We start from the raw sequence: 10,252 nt of genomic DNA, 5'->3' as shown, positions 1-10,252 counted from the left end.
AAGAAGTCATGGACTTAGGGTGGCTGGTTCATGGTTTCAGCGCCCACAAGCTCATCGCTGGACTTGGTATTCCAACGCTGGCGGTGTGGCAAAGGAGATTGACCATGTCTTCATTGACGGTCGTTGGAGGATGATCCAGAACTGCAGGGTCTACCGGAGTGCTCAGTTCCTCAATACTGACCACAGGCTTGTTGTAGCAACTCTAAAGCTGCACCTTAAATCCTGGAGAATGGTACCATCCCAGCCTAGGCTGGATGTTGCCAAGCTCAGGGATGAGAGAGTAGCTGAGGAGTTTGCGAACAGGCTGAGTGGACACTTGGGGGTCTGGGTGCTTTGGGGGGTCCTGAAGAGTTGTGGAGCGCCTTCAAGACCACCGTCCTTGATGTTGCCGGTGGATGTCTTGGAACTCACCGCAGGGCAAAGAAGAATTTTGTCTCTCGAGGGACACTGGATACCATTGATCAGAGTCGCAGGGCCAGGCTGAATGGCAGAGCTGAGCTGTTCAGGGAGCTGAGGCGTAAAACTGTACGTGCACTGAGGGTGGACAAGGAGGCCTATGTGCGAGGAATCTGTGAGGGGGTAGAGCATCACCTGTGGACAGGTGATTCTCGTCCCGCTTACAGGGGAATTCGCGCATTACGTTCATCCAAGCCCATCCCTCGGAGCACTGCAGTTCGAGCAGAGTGGTAGGCTCTTGACAGAGGAGTGTGAAGTGAAGGCCCGCTGGGCCGGTTACTTTGAGCGGTTGTACCAGGCTGATCCCCCAGCTGTCGAGTTGGACGTCAAGGGTGTTACAATCCCTGTTGCTGACCCTCAAATCAACTGTGGTCCACCTTTGCTTGTGGAAACACGGGCTGCGGTGAACCAGTTGACACGGGGCAAAGCTCCAGGGATCTGTGGCATCCATGCCGAACTTCTCAAGGCTGGTGGAAATGCTGCACTCGTGTCGTTGCATGCAGTTTTGTGCTCTGCCTGGAACACAGGCATCATCCCAACTGACTGGAAGAGGGGCCTTGTTGTTCCTCTCTGGAAAGGGAAGGGTGATCGCCAAGACTGCAACAACTACCGAGGGATGACGCTGCTCTCAGTGCCGGGCAAGGTCTTTGCTCGGATAATTCTTGATAGGGTTCGCCACCATCTGCTTGAGCACCAGCGTCCAGAGCAGTCAGGCTTTACACCAAAGAGGTCAACGATTGACCGTATCCTTGCACTTCGTGTCCTCACCGAATGCAGACGAGAGTTTCGGCAGGGGCTGCTTGCAGCCTATGTTGATCTCTGTAAAGCGTTCGATTCAGTGAATCGGGATGTCCTCTGGAGGATTCTTGGTCTTCGTGGGGTGCCACCAAAACTGATCGATCTGATGTCTGAACTCTACTCTGGTGCTGAGAGTGCTGTGAAGTGTGGTGGTACCATCTCTGACTTATTTTCAGTTGTTACTGGAGTTCGTCAGGGATGTGTACTTGCCCACACACTTTTCAGCACTTGTATGGACTGGATTTTAGGGAGGATGTCGGAGAGATCAAGTTGCGGTGCATCGTTTGGGAATGTCAAGATCTCGGACCTTGATTTTGCAGACGATGCAGTCATCTTTGCGGAGACTTTAGACATCCTTTTGGGGGCCCTCGAGGTGCTGAATGAGGAGTCGGAGCCGCTGGGATTACGGGTTTCTTGGGTCAAAACTAAGATCCAGGCTTTCGGTGACATCTTGGATGCTGCTGTCCTGTTTGTGGTGAGGATGTTGAGGTCGTGGAGAGATTCACTTACCTTGGCAGTGATATTCATGTCTCTGCTGGCTGCGAGTCAGAGGTCAATAGACGTCTGGGTCGGGCCTGGGGAGTCATGGATTCACTGGATCATGGTGTGTGGCGCTGCCGGTACCTGTGCGGGAGGACGAAAGTCCGAGTCTTCAGGTCCTTGGTACTTCCAGTCTTGCTCTATGGGTGCGAGACTTGGACTCTGACCAAGGATCTGAGATGGAGACTTAATTCCTTTGGTACCAGGTCTCTTCGGAGAATCCTTGGCTATCGCTGGTCGGATTTTGTATCCAACGAGCGGTTGCTGAGAGAGACTCGGATGAGATTTGTTACCTGCATAGTCCGTGAGCGTCAGTTGCGGCTGTATGGACATGTGGCTCGTTTTCCTGACGCTGATCCTGCTCACCAGATTCTCTCAGCGAGGGAGTCTCATGAGTGGAGGAGGCCAGTGGGCCGACCACGTGCCTCATGGTTGCAGCAGGTTGACCATCATCTCAAGGAGATGGGGATGGGCCTGGCATCTGCCTGGGGGATGGCCAGACGGAGGCCCCTGGAGTACCGGCGGAAAGTGGACGCAGTGACGCGCTGTTCTGGCACATGCTCCCATACCTGACCTGACCTGACACGGGAAGGAAACTGGCACCTTCATCTTGCTGCAGTTCGGGCACTCCTACCGTGGATATTTGCCTATGACCGAACCAACTTACTCACGTTACCTCCCAGTCTATTGGTTTGAGATGAGCCAGCTACCTACTTCACATCAGTACATCTACAAAGAATTGGTCAGTGGACACTTTGCCGTTCAGCGACAAGATACTCACGGGTTTGCACAGGATGCTCCTACATGCACATTACATCAGCACCCAAGGCATCAGAAGCATCATCATCAAAAGCCCAGACACTGACGTGTTTGTTATTGGTGTGGCACTTGAATCGCACCTTGTGGGTTCCCAGTTGTATTTCCACACTGGCAGAGATGACAATGTACATACCATTGACTTGCAGGCCATACAGCAGGAGCTTGGAAATGACATCGCAAAAGCCATCATAGGTCTCCACTGTTTCACAGGATGCGATTCTGTAAGTTCCTTTTACGGCAAAGGGAAAACAAAAGCAATCAAACTTCTCACCTAAAATAAATCCTTTTCCCATGTGTGTCAAATGCTTGGCAAGTCTTTCTCCGTAACAGACGAGCTTGTTTCTTTACTGGAGGATTTCGTTTGCAAGCTTTACTGCCAGCAGGAGTACAGTCATGTCAACGATGCACGGTATTCTATGTTTTCGATGGCTACAAGAAACGAAAGTGTCATGCCACCAAACCGAGATGCCCTCATCAAACACGTACAACGAGCCAACTTCCAGGCAGCTGTTTGCAAACGCAGCTTTGACAATCACCCAGATATCCCATCACCAGCTGGACATGGTTGGAAATTGATCGATGGCAGCCTCTCAATAAACTGGATGGAAATGCTACCTGCTCAACAGAGCATTCTTGAACTCTCACGCTGCACCTGCAAAAAGTCCAAGTGCAAAGCATCAGATGCAGATGACCAGTGTTGTGTGTCTTTGGGGCTATGTTGTACCGAACTGTGCGAGTGCAAGAACTGTGACAACATGCATGTACGCGATGACGATGCTGAAGAAAGTGAAGAAGAAATGGATGAAGTTGGAGATATCTGCTTCGATGAAGAAAACTTTGAAGAGGAAGAATCTTTTTAATGGTAAGGTAAACTTACATGGGATTATAACTCCGGAATACTGTGTAAAGAAACCATTTTAAACAGCATATCTGTTGCTCTCACTTGCAACACCCGCGTTCCCTTTTAATGGGGACTATGAGAGATGGATATTTTTTGTTTTTTGTTTTTTGTACCCATACAATATTAATCTTGTTGGATCCATACATTTTTCCTCCAAAAAATTACCAAACATTACTTTTTAAGTGCAATTTAACAACCCTAGTCTCATTTTTTACAAACCGGAAGTGCTAAAAATCCACTTCCGGTTGTAATTTTTGTCTAAAAATGACCCCTTTTCAAGCAAGTTTTACAATTGTAAATCGAGTCTAAGTGTTTCTATATGTTCACAGCATGTCCTGCTACCTATTGAATAAAAATACTGCCATCTGTTGATCTAAATATTGTCTAAATGCATTCACCCACTGAGCTGCATGTGCTGACATGTAAACAGACATTCATTACTTCGATCTGCAAAATGTAACATCGACCATTTTGATGCGAATCTTTATCGGCTTCTATCGTTTTTCAGCTTTTCGTGATTTAATCGTAATTTTTTTTCGGTTGTGAGTGGGCTACATCCTTTAAAATTGGCACAATTGTTGATTGTTTTATATACGGTGATCTAATGAGAGCATTTTTGGAAAATATCTTGAGTTCAGAATTTATGGTAGTCCGAATAGTTCATCAGCAAGAAAAAATCACAAAATTTGGCAAACCGTTGCCATAGCAACATGCAAAATATATTTTTCAAAATCTCTCCATTGGATCACAGCTTGCTAACCTATAAACTTGGTGATGTTACAGCATGATCTGATATTTGTAAATATGTACAAATTTATGAGCAAATTTTTTATTTTACCTTAGCCCAAATTTAAGGTCATTGACATTTGACCTCGGGTCACGAAAAAGATTGACCTTGACTTGCGCTAATTAATGTATTTCTTAAAACTAGACACTTATATGATTATGTTGATACCAAACAATATATCATTTGTCAAAACATTGGCAAGATAATACCTCTTGAATGTAGTCAGGTCTTTTTGACCCATAGTACCCCATTAAAAAACATTACTTGTTTGACGCATTATTTTTAGGCGGGAATTACTAATAAATGCTCCACTTTTTGAGCGTGGGAACAAAGGGTATATTGATAAGACATGCAATACCTATATTTTAAGACCTATATTAAAAAAAAAGACATAATATATGTAGTTCGACTGTGGAGACCACAAAAAGCACTTTCTGAAGGGATTTTGACTACATGCCCTATAGTCTAATATAGAAATGGGTTCCGTACGTTCGTCCGTCACATTTCGTTTTCGGAGCTTAACTACAAATCCCCTCAAGATATATTTACAAAATTTGGTACACATATCAAGCAAGTGGTGAACTGGTGCCTTTGGATATTTAGAGATTTCCCCCCACAAAATTTCTGTCACTTTCCATGGAAACAAGTTGGGTATTAAGAAATAATTGAGGTTAACCTTTGTTTCCAGAGCATAGTTGCAAAGCTATTAACTATTTCTTTATGAAATTTGGTACACACATCAAGAATAAATTGAACTGGTGCCTTTTGCTACTTGTCCTCATTTACTATGGCGGGGGATATCGAAGACTTTGTCTTCAACAGATGCTAGTTTATTTTGTTGTTCATGGCATGTTGAAGAATTGGGGCTATCTTGACTAAATCCAAATCTGCTGACTATACACGAACTCCACTTTGCACACCTGCAAAAAGTAAGAGGATATCATTGGAAGGGAGTAAGTTATTGGAGGGAAGATCGGTTCCATTTTTTTTTTTTTTGTGGTCCACCCTGTATGATACAATGTAGTTAATGGATGGATGGATGGATGGATTCATTATTGATAGGCCTAAACACCACTCTTTCCAAAGAGTGAGGCTTTATTTGTATGTTGTCCAGAACAACTGGTGACACGAGTCAGAGCATTAAAATGATGTGGGAAATAGAGAATGTGTTTCACTGAGATGTGACATATTTTGAAGGCAAAGTTGCATTTATTTGAAAGTGATGTCAATTTAAGTAAGCGAATAATAATATTTTTTTTAAAAACACATTATGTACACTGATTAAGAGTTAATCAACAAAGTGCAAATTGTTTAACAAAAAAAAAAAGTGTCATATTTTGACAGCAAGAACCAATGAGGGGGGAAAAAGGATTTTTTTTCTTGAACATGTCAAATATAATGTGAAGTGTACATTTTCTTCATTCTACAGACTTTGTGAACAGTATGAATGTATTTGCATGGGGAAAAAATTGTAGTTATGATGCAGGTGAAATATCCATGAGATGAAAAGTAATTCTAAACTCAAATGAATAACTCGATCTGTCCTGAACTGTTTTCCCATACGGTTTGCTTTCAAAGTTATAAATTTAACACATATTTATAATCTGACCCTGAAGGTTTTTAACATTGTAGTTTTTACCCTCATAAAATGTACACATATGCCCACACATAATAAAGTGATGCTGTTCAAAATGTAGTTTTGTTGTTGATTTTTCAACTTCAATAAATAATTATACCAAGGTACACGATGATGATACAAAATCAAAGTTTGTTTGAAAACATTTCTTTTTACATACTCTTGCTGTCATAAGTTATATCTCAGAATTGTTCCATGAATTATATTATCAGAGAATAACATCGAAGAAAAGAAAATAAATTTTGATCAACAACAACTCATTTTTAATGAGAGAAAGATAGACAGATTTTCGATAAGGAAGTATAAAAGAAAAGTGTAGTTGGGATGGGGAGAAGAGAGATGGTCACTTTTCCCTTTATTTATTTTTCCTTAATCGAATTCAGCTTCACACCATGGTGATCGTCCGGATTTTAACATCTCCTCCTGGATCATTATTCATGGATGTTTCATGATCACTGTCACTCTGCAGAAATGAATGAGAGGTTGAAAATTTAATTTCTTCGAGATGGTATTACATCAGTTGGTACAAATATGCATGACATTAATGTTGGTACGCTTACCCAGTTGCTGTCATCCAAGTAATCTTGTCCTGAAACATCAACAGAGAAGCAGAAAGACATGGTGAGATGTTGGGAATTGGGAGTGAAATGGTCCCCTGACATCTGTGCTTTGAATTTTTTTTGTGTTTTTAAAAAAAATCAAATCAAAGTGTTTGGTATCTATAAAAGAGAAAAATAATAATGTAACTGGCTCAGGTTCCCCAGTATTACCTGCAAAGAAGAAGAGGAATGCACAAGGGAAATGCATAAAGGTGATTACGAGAGGATCTCGGAGGTTTTTCTTTTTAATACAATGTCGAGGCTCGTGCAAGTGCTAATATAAGATTTTCCTAATCTTCATCAACAATCTCTCAGAATCTGGAAAATCCCCTTTATCTATTTGCTGATCACTCCAGCCTCTACCATAACATCCCTCATTCTTCAAATAGGCAGGCAGCAACCTCTTCCCTCTTCAGACCTTGACAAAATCACAACCTGGTCAAACACTTGGAATACATTTTTCAATTTGGACAAATCTCACTCTCTGTCTCTCTTTCTCTCTTTCACTCTCTCAGAACCACATGGCAAACCATCTACTTTCTCAATAATCCCCTTGAGGAAGTTCAGTTATTCAAACTCCTGGGTCTCATTTTAAGCCACGGTCCTTCTTGGGCAAACCACAGTTTTTTGGGGTTTTTTGGATACCTTATCGAGGCTCATATGAGAGTGAACACACAGAACGTATAACAAAGTGAGCAGGAGACAAGAGGGGTAGGAGAGAGAAGCACAAAACAGTGGGGAACAGAGATGTAAGAAGATCTGTGGAAGGGAGAGGGATAGGGTAGGGTACATGGGGTAAACAAGATGGAAACTTTCAGGAAGGAAAGCATGGAATTTGAAGGAGGTAGGTTTGGAGGGTGGGGGGGGGGGGTTAACGGGGGAAGAAAAGATAATAGTTTTGGATGGGGGAAGATACAAGATTGTGGGGAACAGCTGTTTTAAAAATCGAGGAAAGAATGGGATTGAAAAGTGTGGAAGTTTGTTCCAGAGGTGGGAAAAAGAGGAATGAAAGAGTGAAGGTGAGCAGTGATTCGGCAGTTTCACCAGAAGGGGGTTGAGCACCCTGCAGAAATATAGGGGGACATATCTCAGACAGAGCGGGGTGGGGGGGGCAGAGAGGAGACAAAGACCACTGACCTGTCTGTGGTGAGAGAGTGAGAGACCCAAAGACTCAGCCTCATTGCGGGAGATACCAATGATCCAAAATGCTTTGGTTTCCACAGCGTAAAACCGAGAAAGGTGAGAGGTGGAAACACCAGCCCAAAGGGGAGAGCAGTACTCCATCAGGCTGCAGACAAAAGCTTTGTATGTGGTTCGGAACTCAGGTGTACCAAGGAAGGACTTTGCACAATGGAGGATTCCCAGTCGTCGACTGGCTTTGGAGGCCAGCTTGGAAATGTGGCTTTCCCAGGAAAGATCATGGCAGATCGTGAAACCCAGAAGCTTGAATGAAAGGACTTATTCAAGAGGATTGTTGAGAAATTACATTGGGGGGGGGAGGGTTCCAGACGGTCCCAGACGGTCCTTTCGAGAGATATACTGAGAGTGGGAGATTTGTGAGGATTGAAAGACATGCTCCAAGTGTTGGACCAGCTTGTGATTTTATCCAGAAATGTTTATGATCATGAAGGGTAAAGACAGAATAAATGCAGAAGAGGTTTTTCTTTTCTGTGAGCAGAATGGACACTGACAAAACCAGGGGGAAGAGAGTTTTGTGAGGACCCTTTGAGTCCAAAATTGTTTATGCAAGAGAAGGCACACCAGAATCGGGCTACTCCTCCAGTGAGCCAAGTGAGAGCACACCACCTCAGGCTCACTGGAGGAGTAGCCCGATTCAGGTGTGCCTTCTCTTACATAAATAATTTTGGACTCAAAGGGTCCTCACAAAACTCAATTTCCTTTTTCCTGTTCTCTACAGCAGCCACAGACATCAAAATGGTGCGAAGCTGAGGGCATCATGAGCAGCCTGGCAACCCTGAGGGCATCATGAGGTACCCCTGAGGCCTGAGTGATACCACACTCCTCATCGGAATCCAGTGGAGCCCTCCCAGTCTCACCCTGTGGGTCTTGTACTCCCAACACTCATGATGCCCCTATGGCATTCATCGCCTCGGGTCCTTTGGGTACTCTGGCCTTCAACAAAATTAAGCATTTCATGCTGTTGGGATTCATGGCCTCTGCCACTCAAGGCTCTCAGGGCCCAGGGAACATCTTTCTTCTGAGCTCTGGCTCACTCTCAGGCCACACTCCCAGCCCGGAACCACACTTTTGCACTTAATTTGCTCTTTCTATCAGCACCAACACCAGAACGGTATCCATCTTATCTCTCTCTCTGTCTCTGTCTCTGTCTCTGTCTCTGTCTCTGTCTCTGTCTCTGTCTCTGTCTCTGTCTCTGTCTCTGTCTCTGTCTCTATCTCTGTCGCTCTTCCCCCTCTCTCCAATTCTCGTTTCACACAATTTAAAAGCGTCACTTTAAACCATCACTAAATACCCTCCTATTCCTATTCTCAGGCAGCCTGCTGATTTCTGTATTTGCCCATATCTTTTGGGGCCTCCCCTGGGACCATCATGGAGACCCTGCAGCCTCAGTTTCCACATTCACCATTCTCACAGGCTCTCCATGGGGCCCACATTTGCTCTTTCTCTCATGTTGTCCCCCTTCCCTGTCTATCGGGCTCGAATCCCATCCCAATTTACCTGTGGCTCCCTCCTTTTCCATTAGGCTAACAAGGTTCATATGGCACACACACCCTGCACCATTTTATTTTGGCACTCTGGGTCTTACAAAAGACACACTCTGACATGTAAACACTCGAAGACCTAGAGGGAGCACGACCAACTATTCCAAACTACACTCTCATGGTCATCACGTATGCATGCTCTGGATTGTGGCGCCCCCAGTACATCCCTCGGCTCCAACCATGAACATAAACTCAGTGGGGATTTGCCCTGGTTCTCATTCTAACCAGTCTGTCAGTAATAGCGACTGCCCTGGTGTGTTTTTTTTTTTTTATATCTCCTCATCTCTCCTCTTTCCTCTGTCCTCTCTGCTCTCTCCAAACTTGTACAAAGACTGCTCTGTATGTGCAATGTCTTAATGTTGTTATTTCTACCAACCCTGATAGTACACTGACCACTCACTGGAAATAACTTCTGCCTGCAGGGATTCCATCATCTCCTTTCTGGTCCTCCATGTATGTCACCTGTGTCTAAACGTGCTGGAGACATACAGTGGAGGCTCGCACACAAGTCCTTACCTTCAAACGTGTTTTTTAAAACACTGAACCTTGTGTTATCTGATTAATATCATTTTTGCCGTCTCTCCGAGGACATTTTCCACGCTTATGTTGGATGCCAAAGGCTGGTTCCGTTTTTTCAAATCTTGAAATTTATTTTCCAGGGATTTGGTTTGTGCTTTCCTTTCCATTATTTTGTGTACTGTATGTCGGATCTCAAATTGCAAATTTCTTGCTCGCTGAAGCAAAACTCTCGACAAACATTACTCGGAAGAGAATGATTTTGGATGTTAATTTACACTTCAGAGGAATGCAATGCCTTGCTGGTCTTGAAAGGCTCTGCACGTGCCCGTCTCAAAATGGAATTTCATTTTTACCAAGAGATGTCTCAAGTTAATGCTTTCATTCAGAAATTATGCAAAGTTGAAGTTTTGTGCAAGGTGGAGGGAGATATGAACCAATCTTTTCTACTTTAATGAG

The 10,252-nt window shown here is 43.9% G+C and overlaps 1 pseudogene; it reads left to right on the top strand.

The window, feature by feature from the left end:
- The first annotated feature begins 1,405 nt into the window (after window positions 1–1,405).
- On the top strand, window positions 1,406–5,555 carry LOC147031301 (uncharacterized; annotated as a pseudogene).
- Window positions 5,556–10,252: the final 4,697 nt, after the last annotated feature.

The sequence above is a fragment of the Eptatretus burgeri genome, chromosome 2 (genome assembly GCF_056783735.1).
Source record: "Eptatretus burgeri isolate ZD-2024b chromosome 2, Ebu_testis_v1, whole genome shotgun sequence".
Taxonomy (NCBI): domain Eukaryota; kingdom Metazoa; phylum Chordata; class Myxini; order Myxiniformes; family Myxinidae; genus Eptatretus; species Eptatretus burgeri.
This window is presented reverse-complemented; position numbering and strand designations above follow the sequence as displayed.